This window comes from Dromiciops gliroides, chromosome 2 (genome assembly GCF_019393635.1).
Source record: "Dromiciops gliroides isolate mDroGli1 chromosome 2, mDroGli1.pri, whole genome shotgun sequence".
NCBI lineage: Eukaryota > Metazoa > Chordata > Mammalia > Microbiotheria > Microbiotheriidae > Dromiciops > Dromiciops gliroides.
In genome coordinates, this window is record NC_057862.1 from 330,938,482 (window position 1) to 330,951,984 (window position 13,503).

At 41.9% G+C, this 13,503-nt stretch overlaps 1 non-coding gene across 1 annotated transcript; it reads left to right on the forward strand.

Moving 5' to 3' along the window:
* The first annotated feature begins 12,893 nt into the window (after positions 1-12,893).
* Positions 12,894-13,000, forward strand: LOC122744855. Its single transcript, XR_006355195.1, has one exon. It is a non-coding gene; the product is annotated as a U6 spliceosomal RNA (small nuclear RNA).
* Positions 13,001-13,503: the final 503 nt, after the last annotated feature.

Below are 13,503 nucleotides of genomic sequence, written 5' to 3' on the forward strand. Positions count from 1 at the left end.
TCCCTGTCTACCAGAGAGCTATGAAAACAAAGAGAAATGCCAGATTAACATTTATATTTAAACTCTTACAAGGAAGTATGGTGGAAGATTATGACTATTATCATCTCATAAACTTTTACGAGGTGGTGGAGGGAAAAACCAATTTATAATGTAAAAGGCAATAAGATAAGGCTTCCATTGTGCCGTTAAAATTAAAAATCAGTATTGGTACTGTATCCTTTGCCTCCTTTGAATCATAGAATAAATTAAGATACCTAAACTATTCAGTTGTTTTAGTCATACAATTCTTTTTGACCCCATTTTAGGTTTTCTTAGCAAATATGCCATTTCCTTTTCTAGTTCATTTTCTAGACAAGGAAATTGAAGCAAAGGGAGTTAAGTCATTGTACCAGAGTCACACAGCTACCCAAGTGTTCCTAATCCCCCCCAAAGTTATTGATCTAGTCAGGAGGGATTATCTTTAGTTTTTAGAGCTTTCACATCCAAAGGTGAGTCTATATTCTTCTTTCTTTTTTAAAATTAAAAAAAAAGATTCCAACTGACAAATACTTTCTCTCTCTCCCACCGTCTAATTCTCCCATTGGGAAGAAATAAGAATGAAAACAAACCCCTTTGTAACAAATATGAAAGTAAGCAGAACAAATTCACACATTGCATTTCATTTCTCATCTTGAGCTAATCACCTCTCTGTCAGGAGGTGAAGAATATACTTCTTCATGAGTTCTCTAGATTATGCTTGGTTATGACCATTAATTGGGGTTCTTAAGTCCTTCAAAATTATTTGTCATTATATTTTGTTATTATTATATAAAATATTCTCTTTATTTTGCTCATTTCACTCTGCATCAGTTATACAAATCTTCCCCAGCTTTCTCTGAAACTGTCCTCTCCATTACCTATTATGGAATAATGTCATCCCAATCCACTAATACACCATCATTTGTTCAGTCAGACCCCCAATTTGTGAGCACCCTCTTAGTTTCCAGTTCCAGTACAATACTGCTGTTGCTGCTGCTGCTGCTACTACTACAACTACTATTATACTACTACTACTACTGATGTAGGAGGCAAAAAATGGGTTACAGAAAAACCTAAGAGCTGAGTTCTAATTTAGATCTGAGCTCTGAGAGGGGCTATAACTTTCAGGCCCCAGTTCTGAAAGGGATTAATGAATAACTTAAGATTTGGGCCTTCATTAATACAAGTCAGGGCCCTAAATTCTTGTTTACCACATTAACCAGCACTAATAATAAGAACATAAAGAGGCAAATCAATAGAGACCTTAACTATAACAATGATAAATGAAAATATTTTGAAACTAGGCATGGGAATGAAAAGGTGATATGTGTAAAAAAGGCCAAATTTGTCCCCAGATTCACCTTGTGACGTGTAAACCCCCAAAACACACCTCCACAGAAAAAGGTACCCACCTGGGGTTGGGCTTAGGACCCCAGGAAGTCCAATTGGGATTGGCCCTCCCCTGTACCTCCCTAAGGTGGAGATTATTATAATGAGATAATAATCAATTTATCCATGCTATAATATAAACTGTCTTTCCTTTTCCTATTTGAGAGGTACCTTTCCACTTTTCTGGTTCTCTCCCTGTGTTCATTCACAGTATTGCAATAAAACTTGGGAAACTGAGTCACTGAATCTTGTAATTCTTTTGGGCCGACTCACCATCAATTTGACCCTAAATTCATCCCACATTACTACTACTACTACTACTACTACTACTACTACTACTACTACTACTACTACTACTACTACTACTACTACTACTACAAAGAGGTTCCATAAATACTTTTGTAGCTCTGGGTCCTTTGCTCTTTTAAAAATCTCTTTAGGAAAAAAAATCTCTTTAGGGTACAGGTATTGCTGAGCCAAATGGTTATACTAGTCTGGTGACTTTTTGGGCATCATTTCAAATTGATTTCCAGAATGGTTGAATCAATTAACAGCTCCACCAACAGTGCATTAATATGCCCTCCTTTTGTTATTATCTTTGGGATCTTTGTTCTCCTGCAATCATATCATGCAATCCTTGGGGGAGAGCAGTCAAAGTATAGAGATTGCACCTGGAGGGGGAAGGGGTGTCTGAACATGTGTGAATGGATAATTACATCTTTGACATCAGAGTTCCCCCTGATGTCCTCTCATAATGTCACACATTTTTCTTCTCTGGGGAAGATATCTTGGCTAATAGTGTTGCTTCTCAGGCCTCATTGGGTACATACTCTGCAAAGCACATTGGTTGGCCATAGTCTTTTATCTTCAAGATTCTGACTGAACTGAACTACTTACGAGCTTCAGAAGAACGGGGCCTTCGGACCAGGGAGAAGCCTCCCTAGTCTGTTCCCTCACAGTTGAGACTCTGAGGCCATAAATTTCTGAACAGCATGATTCCCCCCTCCAAATACCAAGATTCCTCTCTTCTTGCTGATTTCTCACCCGTGTTGATTCCTCCATTTTTAAACTTTCAGGTTTCTCCATCCATCCAAGTCAAAAGGCACAAGGGAAATCCATATTCAGTTGCAAGGGTACTGTCCCTGCCTCCCCGGTCTATTCTCAGCCCAGTTTTCTTACCTTTTCATATGCAAATAAGCTACTCAAATCCTGAAAGGCCTTTTTGTGGCAGACCCCTTACAAGTCACAAATTTGGTCACTCAAAGGCTAAAAGAGGCAAACCCTTATATTTCATCTTTTCTGTTATCTGCCCTTTGCAACCTACAATTTCATCCAACAGATTGGAGAACTCAATTGATCAGGGGATCCCAAGATCAGCCTAATGTCTCTCCTAAGACAAAACACTTTCCTCTCTGAAATTTAAGCTTTCCTCTATGAGAAAAGAGAGATACTTTGTAGGTGGGGGAATTGAGGAAGATGGAATGGAGAAGGTGGTACCTAAACTCAGCATTGAAGGAAGACAAGGATTTCAACATGCAGAGAGATCCCAAAAGGAGTGTGATCCAAGTGATATGGGAAAGCGATAAGAGAAAGCACGTGGGTCCTTAGGATTCCTCTGTAAAGAATTACACTCTCGCACAAGACCTAATCAGGAATAAGAGAACAGGTTTATTGGGGTACAAGAGAAACCGGCCTGGAGGAAGGTTTTGCCAGAACAAAACGCTTCCCCCCAACTGACTTGTGGGGTGCATCTTTCTATAGGGGTTTCGATGGGGGGGGGTAAGAGTCTTTATTGGGTGAGGGGCTGGTGGTCTTCCGCGTTGCGCTGTGGTAGGAAGAATCCCTCGTTGAGAGATCTGGTGGTGGGTGTCAACTTTGTCCTGCGGGTCTAAGCAGTCTGCTGATGGTCGGTTCTAGGTGGATCTCTCCTGGATTACCTCATCCAGATGCTTAGGAGGACTGGAATGTGGGGTGATGGTCCTGGAGCATGCTCAGTTCAATCTGTGCTGCTATCTCCGTTAGGTGAGTGTGTGTCCTTGATTGTGTTCAAGGAGAGGCCTACTTATTTGATTCAAGGGAAAACACCTGAGGTTTCAAGGAAAAGGTCCTTGAACCCCCCAGAGGAATTGTTGGGGTGACCGGGCGGCCCATAATCCTCCATGACCACAAGCTTAGGTAATGGCCTGCACAGAGATGTGTGACTGGACAGCTATTAAGCATAATTTGGTTGGAAAACATGAAGAGGGAGTAGAGAGAAAAAAAGGCTAGAAATATTTTTTAAAGTCAAATTGTCCGGGGTCACTAAGCATATTGTTATTATGAACAGCGATAGTATGAACAAAAAACCCCTATCATTTTTATAATACTTACTATGTGTCAGGCACTTTACAATTATTATCTCAAATGATCCTCACCACAACCCTGGGAAGGAGAGGTACAATTATTATTCCTATTTTACTGATGAGGCAACTAGGTGGCAAAGTAGATAGAGTATAGGGCCTAGAGTCAGGAAGACTTTTCCTGAGTTCAAATCCAGCCTTGGACACTTACTAGCTGTGTGACCCTGGACAAGTCACTTATCCCAGTTTGCCTCAGTTTCCTCATCCATAAAATGAGCTGGAGAAGGGAATGGGAAGCTCCTCCAGTATTTTGCCAAGAAAATCCTAAATGGTGTCTTGAAGAGTTGAACACAACTGGAAAGCATTTGTCCAGTGTATGTTGATAAATGTTTAACAACTGGCTCTGCAAAAATGTATGTAGGACATACTTTGACGTTTAATCTGCATTAGTGATATCTTCTCCATCACTTTCTGAAGTCTAGACAATCAAAAGAACAATAAATCAAGCCTTAGTTAGCCAATTTCAGAAGTGTAAATGTTCACACTGAAAATTTAACAATAGGCAGCCAGTTTGAGCTCCCTCTAGCACACCCCTGGGGGTATCGATCAGGCATTTGGGAATTGGACTGGAGCGAGGGAAGAAATATGGGCTAGGTATGCAGATTTCGGAGACAAATGAGTGCCTGTGAAGTCATAGGAGTGAATACCAAAATGGCCGTTTCATTTATGGCTTTTACCCTGGCTCCTACATAGTATGACAACATATATAGTGAACACAGTCCGTCTTGGCTAGGTGGAGTTGCTGAATGAATTTGTCAGGAGAGAATGGAGAGAGAGAAGAGGCCTTAGACCCTTAGCAGACCTCCTCACTTAAAGTGCAGGAGGCAGAAAGATAGAATGCAGAAAGAAAAGAAACACTATCCAACTGAGTAGGATAATTACTTGTTTAGTCAATTTTCAGTTGTGCCCAACTCTTCCCTGTCCCCATTTTGGGGTTTTCTTGAAAGATACTGGAGGGGGCAGCTAGGTGGCGCAGTGGATAGAGCACTGGTCCTGGATTCAGGAGGACCTGAGTTCAAATTCAGCCTCAGACACTTGACACTTACTAGCTGTGTGACCCTGGGCAAGTCACTTAACCCCAATTGCTTCACTCAAAAAAAAAAATACCGGAGTGATTTGCCATTTCCTTCTCCAGCTCATTTTATAGATGAAGAAACTGAGGCAAACAGGGTCCTGAGTCAAATCCGGCCCTCAGACACTTAACACTTACTAGCTGTGTGACCCTGCAAATCACTTAACCCCAATTGCCTCACTAAAAAAAAAAAAAAAGAGTTAAAAGAACCAGTATGGAGGGGAAACTGGAAAGACAGACAGAGACAGAGAGAGAGAGACAGAGACAACAGAGAAAAGCACTTATCTGACAGACGCAGCTCCTCTCCCTGTCTATCCTAGCTCCATGTCTAAATCCTTTTGGAGGTGTCACTCTGTCCCAAAGCCTATACATTACTATGGGCAGCCTTCCTTATTGGTGGAGATGAAAGTCTGTCAGCAGAGGTAGAGAAGTGAGGTGACACCTCAAAGGATTTAGACATGGAGCAAGGTAGACAGGGACAGAGCTGCTTCTGGTCAGATAAGTGTTTTTCTAGCACTTCCTACCTCTAGGGGTTTCAGGCTTTACTGAGGGCAAATCATTCCGAGAGATTTGTTTTGTGTTGTTTTGTTTTGTTTTGTTAAGCCATAAATTTTGAGGAGCTTTGTGAGCAGGAACAAAATGTAAACAAGAGATGGTGAGAAACAACTAGGGAGGATCAAAGAATGTGATCTGGTGGATTGGTTTCTGTTTATCCTTCCTTTCAAAAAGGACAAGTGATATCACAGGGTGATGTCTTGACTCTTGCTTTAATTAGATTTAAGTGAGGCAGAGCGGCACAAAGTTGTCAGCTTCACACTCTCTTCCAAAGTCATTTAAGTCCAGCGGTAAGACAAAAGTCCGGACGACTGGAGATGGTCCAGCGTGCAGCGGATGACCTTGGTGCCTTCAATGCCTGATCAAGCTCTAAGCCATTTAGCCTCCTTCATGGCCAATGGAACAAATTGTCTTCCTCCACCCATTCTACTTGGGGAAGTCTTCACAGCCTGGTTTAGCATTTGCTGGAACAGTCTACTGGGATGTGGCCACTGCTCATGCAATGACTTCTTGGAGCCACAGGTGAGAGTTGAGTACCAGGAAGCCTAAAAAAGCTCATCAAGCCCTCACACCAGAGGTGCTAGTCCTCCTTGAACACCCATACAACCCTGGTGGATGGATAGACAATGGTTGGAGCTGGAGCCAGAGCAGCTCCCAGATAGATGCTCTAGATGGAACCTATTACTGTAAGTTGATCTGAGTACCATCAAGAGTTGGGCTTCGGGGTGGCTAGGTGGCGCAGTGGATAGACCACTGGCCCTGGAGTCAGGAGTACCTGAGTTCAAATCCGGCCTCAGACACTTAACACTTACTAGCTGTGTGACCCTGGGCAAGTCACTTAACCCCAATTGCCTCACTAAAAAAAAAAAAAAAAAAAAAAAAAGAGTCGGGCTTCACTGTTTCCCAGTGACAGAGGAAATCCCTGAGGAGCTCAGGACATAATCCCAGAAGCAGCCAGTGACCATCCAAGATGCAGAAATGGGGCTGGGGAGAGGCCACTCTGCATTGATTTAACTCCTGCTCAACCCTTTCCTGAAGATGGAAACACTCTCACCTCTTTTCCACCCCAATCCCTTGATTTACTTATTTTCTAATAGAAAACTAGATGGGGGCAGCTAGGTGGCGCAGTGGATAGAGCAGTGGCCCTGGAGTCAGAAGTACCTGAGTTCAAATCCAGCCTCATACACTTAACACTTACTAGCTGTGTGACCCTGGGCAAGTCACTTAACCCCAATTGTCTTAATAAAAAAAAAAAAGAAAACTAGATGGATGGTAAGTCAGCAATATTACTCCATAGTATTCTTCCCCCCAAGTCCCTTGAAGGTAGCAACAGACTGTAGCTGCTTTTAAAATGGCTATTTCTGTAAAATGTATTATTTTAAGTATTTTCTCAGTATGTGTGTGCATTCAAATCGCATCGCCATTTGAATCTGTGTCAGTTCTGCTTACTTGAATGCTGTCAGTGAGATCAGCTGAAAGGAGATAAAACCTGGAAAGGAAGATCCAAAGAATTGGGGTTTATCCTTAAACAATTCAAGTGACCTCTCTGTTAGATGGAGATTTCTGGCTGGGGGTTCAAGGAACCAAGCCTTAAGAGGGATCATTTTTTTTATCTGAAGGAAAAAGGGAATAATTCTTGGGATCAGATACTTCTAGCACACGTGAGACCAGTAGCCATAGGAGGGGGGTAGGGTGGTGTTAATTAGTAGCAAGGCAACAGCCATTTCTTCCCTTTACCCTGAATGCCAGCACTAAGCTTAAAAGGGGAGAACCAATCTATGAAAGGGAGAGGCCACTAAAGGAGTCCAGACCACAAAAAGGGAGGAGGGAGAGAATTAAGTGAACATGCCCAGTTGGTTCCTAGCTAAGTAGATGACTAAGAGCTCAGGTGGCCATGCTCACACCTGCCACCTAGTGGCCACATTAACAAAGACTATATCAAATTTTCACTTGTGAGGCTTTTCCAAGAATTTTGTATTACTCCAGTCATTTCTGGAACTCTTGTTTTGAAATTCTCTTTTCAGCAACTAAAATCCAAAGTCTCCTGACTATCCTTGAAAGGTCTTTGTCTTTGGTTTTTGGAACAAGCCCAAAGTAATTGGGAGCCAAGTCTAATGGAATCTTCAGCCAAGGAGGAACCATTTTGCTTTAAAAAAGAAAAAGAAAAAAGATGTGGCCATAATTTGGAAAACACTTTCTTCTGTGGCTCTTAGACTGGCTCTGAAGGCAATTCTCAAAGTGGAATTTCAGAAATGTGAGCCATGGCAGCCCCCACTGGAATCAGTGAGATTCCTCTAGAACTACTTTAAAAGACAGCCCTCATCTGGATGGAGGTACGAGCCCCAGTGGGTTACTAAAAAAACAAAAACAAAAACAAGTCTTCTTATCTGCTAGTCAGACTTCCTGCAAATGTGAAAAGGTTACCTAATTTTCCTTGAAAGGGGTGATTTCATCAATGTAGAGACCTCCAAGTATAGCATTTCTATCCATGAGTACATTATCCCATTTTCCTAGGGGGCTCTGAGGAAATGAAATGGTTTGATCATGGTAATGCAGTTAGTTTGTGTCAGAGGAAGGACTTGAATCTACTTCTTCCTGCCTCCAAGGCCTATAAACTCTCTTCATTGAGACTATAATAATAAGAGCTGGTATTTATATAGGCTTTTAAGGTTTGGTAAACACTTTACATACAGGTATTATTATTGTAGGCATTATTATTTCCATTCTATAGGTAGAAAAACTGAGGTTCAGAGGGCTGAGGTTCTGTGTTCTCTTTTTTTTTTGTAATAAACTTTTTTTTTTTTTTTGGTGAGGCAGTTGGGGTTGTGACTTGCCCAGGGTCACTCAGCTAGTGTTAAGTGTCTGAGGTCAGATTTGAAGTCAAGTTCTCCTGACTCCAGGGCCAGTGCTCTATCCCCTGGGCCACCTAGCTGCCCCCCTGTAATAAACATTTTTATTTATAGTTTTGGGTTCCAGTTTTTATCCCTCTTTCCCTCCCTCTCCTCCTCCACCCCTAAGGTGGCAAGCAATCAGATATGGGTTATACATGTATAATTACAGCATTCTCTTCTTAATAGAGGGCTCACCTCATATTTCATTGGAAAAGTCCAGGTCAGGAACTTCGTCTACTTGACAGTTTTACATTTCAAAGTACTTTAACATTAGGTCTCACTCTCTCTTCTGTACCAATCTCAGAAAGACGAGGCCCTTCTCACCAGCACCAAGCCTGCTACTTGTGCTTCTCTACATAAACTCCTGACACTCCTGTGAGTTTGCCTTTCTCATCATTCCCCTCTCTCTGCCCAATTTTCAACTTCTCTTTATTAGCTGGCTCTTTGTTCCTTCAGATATGCACTGATGGGTGGCTAGGTGGCGAAGTGGATAAAGCACCGGCTCTGGATTCAGGAGTACCTGAGTTCAAATCCGGCCTCAGACACTTGACACTTACTAGCTGTGTGACCCTGGGCAAGTCACTTAACCCCCATTGCCCTGCAAAACAAAACAAAACAAATATGCACTGATAGGCAGGTAAACCCAAGAGTCCTGGGATTAACACCCCCCCCCATTACTGGCTCTGTTTCAGACAGGCCACAGAACTATCATCCAAGGAAACAACTCCTAATGAGGAGGGGGTCATCATCCCAGAAATCACCTCCAAGCATTGTAGACCATTAGCTACCATTGGGCAGATAAGAAACTCTCTCTCCTGATTCCAGGTATCTTCACTGGCTGTCCCCCATGCCTGGAATTCTCTCCCTCCCCATCTTTATGTCCTGACAGCCTTCAATCCATCCCTAGGTAGAATCCTACCTTCTACAAGAAGCTTTTCTGATTATCCCTTAATTCCAGTGGCTTCATTTTGAAATTATCTTCAATTAATCCTTTATATAGTTTATACATAATTTCTAAATTATTTATTTAGTTTATTTTTAATTTATGGGATAAAACAGCCTTTTCCATAATATAGTGTAATAAAAAAGATTGCACATGAAGGTGCAAATTTATTATGTACTTGTTTGTACACGATTGCTTGTATATTGCACCTTCTGTTAGACTTAGCTGGAGAGCAGATACTGTCTTCTGCCTTTCTATGGGGCAGAAGTGCTGGGGGTACTTAACAAATATTTATTGACTGACTATTGTTGACGGAAGTAAACCCAAGAGTGCCTAGAACAGAACAGCCTCATCTCCCCTCCCCCACTCCATACAACTGTCTATGCTTCCAGCCACAATCCAGGAGAGCAACCCTTGAAAAGAGGCACCTGCTTCTGCAGGTGCTGTAGCTCTTGGCCTTCTCGACAGCCTCCTCACTGAGAACATAAAAGAAAAAGTCCTTGGCACAGCCAGATGGTTCATTTCAGTCTGATATGGCCTTATTAATAGCGCAGCCTTCTGTTGCTAGGTTAGACTCACGTCTGATAAGGCACATTTTTAAATGGCCTGAGTTTGTATTAATTTTGCCCTTGGGTGTATGGTTATGAGAAGGCTATTGCTTATGCCCCCAGTTAGATAAAACTCCAACAACATGCTGCTGTGGTTGTTTGTCCTTCGTTCTTGAAGAGGACCATGACATGGGGGGTGATGTCATGACTCCAGTGAGGCAGGGCTGAACTACATGCTAGCAGGTGGGGGAGGGGGCTGGGATCCCAGCCTGGCCCTAAGAAAGATCACAAAGGTCTTTGAAAGGATTGTTACAATAAAAATGACACTAAAAATGATGTATTATCATTTCCTTTGCCTCTGCACCCTGAATATCACTGGACCTTTTCATTTGACTTGTAGCTATCGTTGTTTTTCCATTGTATCTGGCTCTTTGTGAAGATGAGTCTTCCTGACTCCAGGACCAGAAATCTATCCACTGTGCCACCTAGCTGCAACTACCCATCTTCCTTTTTCCTATATGTGTTGTCTTTCTCTATTAGAATGTGATGTCCCTCCCACAAAGCAGGAAGCATTTTGTTTATCTTTTTGTATCCTCAGCATTTAACCGTGTTTCACACATAGTAAGGTTTTTTGTTGTTGTTGTTGTTGTTTTTTTGTGGGGCAATGAGGGTTAAGTGACTTACCTAGGGTCACACAGTTAGTAAGTGTCAAGTGTCTGAGGCTGGATTTGAACTCAGGTCCTCCTGAATCCAGGGCCAGTGCTTTATCCACTGTGCCACCTAGCTGCCACCCCCCCCCCCCGCCATAGTAAGTTTTCATAAATGCTTTTCATTCATTCACATATACCCAGATCACCCTCCATCCTTAGAAAACTCTTCACTTGACTCTACTCTTCCTGCATTAATCTTCCTACATCTCTCCTCTGCTTCACCAACAGACTTCTGGTAAAAAAGCTATCTATGCTGTTGCCTCCAGTTTATAACCTCCCAGTCTCTTTTCAGCCTCTTGAAATCTAGCTTCTGTCCTCACCATTTAACTCAGTAAACATTTAATAAGCATCTACTGTTTGCCAGGGACTGATCACTAATGGGCTCTTTATTGTTAAATCCCAAGGCTGTTTCTCAGTGCTCATGGTTCTTGACTTCTTTAGAAAGCCTTTGGCACTACTGACCTCCTGCTTCTGGATATTTATTTCCTTCTCCCAGGGATTTCATGATATTGCCCTTTGGGTCTCCTACGTGTCTGATCAATCCTTCTCAGTTCTCTTTGAAGGATTATCACCTATGCCCTTCCCTTTCATGTGAATGTATCCCAGACTATATCCTGGGAATTTTCCTTTTCTCTCTCTATGCTCTTATTTTTATCTCAGAAGCAAAAATGTATTTGATTGTGTATGATTCCTAAAATCTATATGTCTAGTCCTCAACCCTACCCCAAGTTCCAGGGCCTGCAGGACAATGTCATACAAATGTCCTATAGACATTTCAAATTCAACATGGCTAAAACAAGACTCATCTTTTCCCTGACACCTACCTCTCCTCTAAATTTCACTGAATCTTGTCAAGGATGATGATGTAATATTCTACCCACCAGATGACAGAAGGCTTATTCTGGGATTCACCTGACTCAGACCAATCCCCTGGTAGTTCAGGAACAAAATGAGACACTTGGAGATCATTCCACAGTAACAAAAAGAGATTTATGGGGGCAGCTAGGTGATGCAATGGAATAAAGCACTAGCCCTGAATTTAGGAGGACCTGAGTTCAAATCCAGCCTCAGACACTTGACACTTACTGTTACAACTTGCCCCAGGCAAGTCACTTAACCCTCATTGCCCCACAAAAAATAAAAATAAAACAAACAAACAAAAACAAAAAGAGATTTATTCATGGATATCAGGAAAAGGATAGAAAAATATTCAAGAAGGATAGGTATTGAGGATCTTTTAAGTTGATGAAGCTGAATGAAGCTACCTTGCTTGAGTTGCCCATCATATTCTACCAGCCAAGCATTAGAGAACATCTGGAGTTCCTCACAGCTTTGTAATTAGGTAATCAAGAAGTGATGTCATTAGCCTGAGACTTTAGTCCTCTTAGCCAACCGGGTCTCAATTATTGGTTCAATATCTGTTGTTGTTTGTTTGTTTGTTTGTTTTTTTGGTGAGGCAATTGAGGTTAAGTGACTTGCCCAGGGTCACACAGCTGGTAAGTGTCAAGTGTCTGAAGCTGGATTTGAACTCAGGTACTCCTGAATCCAGGGCCGGTACTTTACCCACTGCGCCACCTAGCTGCCCCCCTGGTTCAATATCTTTTAAGGAAAAAATAGTCTAACTTGTATGAGTTTTTATTAGACTATTGCTCCTTCCACAGAGGTGATGGATTCAGGGTGCAGAATAAGACATATACTTTCGACATGGTCAATGAAGGAATTTATTTTGTTTGACTATGTATATTTGTTACAAAGGTTGTTCTTGGGGCAGCTAGGTGGCGCAGTGGATAGAGTACCGGCCCTGGAGTCAGGAGGACTGAGTTCAAAGCCAGCCTCAGACACTTAACACTTACTAGCTGTGTGACCTTGGGCAAGTCACTTAACCCCATTGCCTCACCAAAAAAAAAAAAGAAATTTAAAAAAATTAAAAAAAAAAAACAAAGGTTATTCTTTTTTTCCCCAATGGATAGGTGAAAGGGAGAGAAGATGGATTTTGGTTACATAAAAATTTTGAAATGTAAGAATTGCTTGGTAAAAACCATAAATAGGTTTTTGTTTTTTTTAGTGAGGCAATTGGAGTTAAGTTACTTGCCCAGAGGTCACACAGCCTAGTAAGTATTATGCTGTCTGAGGGCCGGATTTGAACTCAGGTACTCCTGACTCCAGGCCGGTGCTCTATCCACTGTGCCATCTAGCTGCCCCAAAAACTAAATAGTTTTTAAAGTGGGAAAAATAGGTCATTTTACCCCAAGACCAAACCCTTAACGGCTTGTATTGACTTCTCTTCCAAATTAAAGACTTAAATGTTATGTTTTTTAAAGTAAGAGTTTTAAAAAATGAAGTCAATTTTGTCAAGAGTAGCTTTTTTGTGCTTTCTTTGGCAGCACATATACTAAACTTGGAACGATTCAGAGAAGATTAGCATGGTCCATGTGCAAGGATGACATATAAATTCGTGAAGCATTTCAGTTTTTTGTTTTTGTTTTTTTTGTTAAAAAGAGTGTTTTTTGCAAGGGAGACCCTAGAAATAGGACATAACTAAGCTTTGTTTTAGAAATTTCACTGGAGAGTCACTTGGGGGGGGGGGGCCGAGGGAGGGAGCTAGGTAGCACACTGGCTCTGGATTCAGGAGGACCTGAGTTCAAATCCAGCCCCAGGCACTTGACACTAGCTGTGTGACCCTAGGCAAGTCACTTAACCCTCATTGCCCCACCAAAAAAAAAAAATGAGGAAGAGAGCATTACTCTGGGGGTGAGAGCAGAACCAGGGGGAGAAACTCTCTTTGGGGTCAGGCTTCCCCAAGATAAATTATGGATCTGTGTAAGACTAGCCCCACTCTGGAGCCTCTAGGTCTCTGGGTATATTTGTATTGCCAGCACCTGGCACAGTACTTGGCACATAGTAGGCACTTAATACTTGTGGATTGATTTGTCCATATTCAGAAAGCTACTTAAGAGAAGTATCTCAAAGCCAAATTC